We start from the raw sequence: 1,331 nt of genomic DNA, 5'->3' as shown, positions 1-1,331 counted from the left end.
AAGTGTAAAAAGGAAAGGTGAAGATCACCATGACTCTTGTATGAAGGTAGAAGGTAAAAATAAAAGATAGGCCCTTCACAGAGGGAAGCAGAGGTTGTCATGCACTTTTATGGTTGGATGCACAAAATCTTAATGCAAAATAACGTCACTTTATATTTCCACTTGTGATAAGGATCTTCATTATGCAGTCTGTTGCTTTTATTTCTTCCATATCACAAGCTCGTATAAAGCTTCTTTTCTTCACACTAATAGATCATACATATTTAGAGAGCATTTTTTTATTGCTTGCACCGATGACAACTTACTTGAAGGATCTTACTCAATCCATAGGTAGGTATGGTGGACTCTCATGGTAAAACTGGGTTTAGGGATGTTTGGAAGCACAAGTAGTATCTCTACTTGGTGCACAGAATTTGGCTAGCATGAGGGGGAAAGGCAAGCTCAACATGTTGGATGATCCATGACAATATAATTTATTTCGGACATAAGAAAACATAACCCATTACGTTGTCTTCCTTGTCCAACATCAACTTTTTAGCATGTCATATTTCAATCAGTGCTCACAATCATAAAAGATGTCCAAGATAGTGTATTTATATGTGAAAAAACCTCTCTTTCTTTATAACTTCCTATTAATTGCAACGATGACCAAAACTATGTTTGTCAACTCTCAACAACTTTTATTCAACATACTCTTTATGTGTGAAGTCATTACTCTCCATAAGATCAATATGATCTCTTTATTTCTTTTTATTCTTTCTTTTTATTCCGTCAAGATCATAGCAAGATAGCAAAGCCCTCAATTCAAAACTAATCTTTATTATATTAGCTCAAGGACTCGATTACATAGATAGGGATCAACATAAAACTCAAAGCTAGATCATATGAAAACTTTATTCTACTAGATCAAGATATAACCAAAATGATCGAACTAAGAAAAACGATAAAGATAGAAGTGTGATGGTGATACGATACCGGGGCACATACCCCAAGCTTGGCAGTTGCCAAGGGGAGTGCCCATACCCATGTATTTATGTCTCTTTCTTTGGAGGTAGTGATGATGGGGTTGTTAATGACGGGTTGTCACACATCGAGCGGAGGAGATCCTCCAACTTGCGGATAATGCCCTTGAGTGCGGTGAGATGCTCTTGCAACAATATATTTTCACATGTGAGATACTTGTTTTGTATGCGAACTAGCTCAATCATCTTGGAAGCTTCAATTTCAGTAGAGGTGAGATGATTGTAGTAAGGTTGAAAGAAGCCTTCTTCTTCTAATTAATGTTGGGACTTGCTCCTCTGCGGCTTCCTTGATCTAGTCACCTTCCTTGA

This window comes from Triticum dicoccoides, chromosome 4B (genome assembly GCF_002162155.2).
Source record: "Triticum dicoccoides isolate Atlit2015 ecotype Zavitan chromosome 4B, WEW_v2.0, whole genome shotgun sequence".
NCBI lineage: Eukaryota > Viridiplantae > Streptophyta > Magnoliopsida > Poales > Poaceae > Triticum > Triticum dicoccoides.
The sequence above is the reverse complement of the archived record's forward strand: the minus strand, read 5'-3'. Positions refer to the sequence as shown.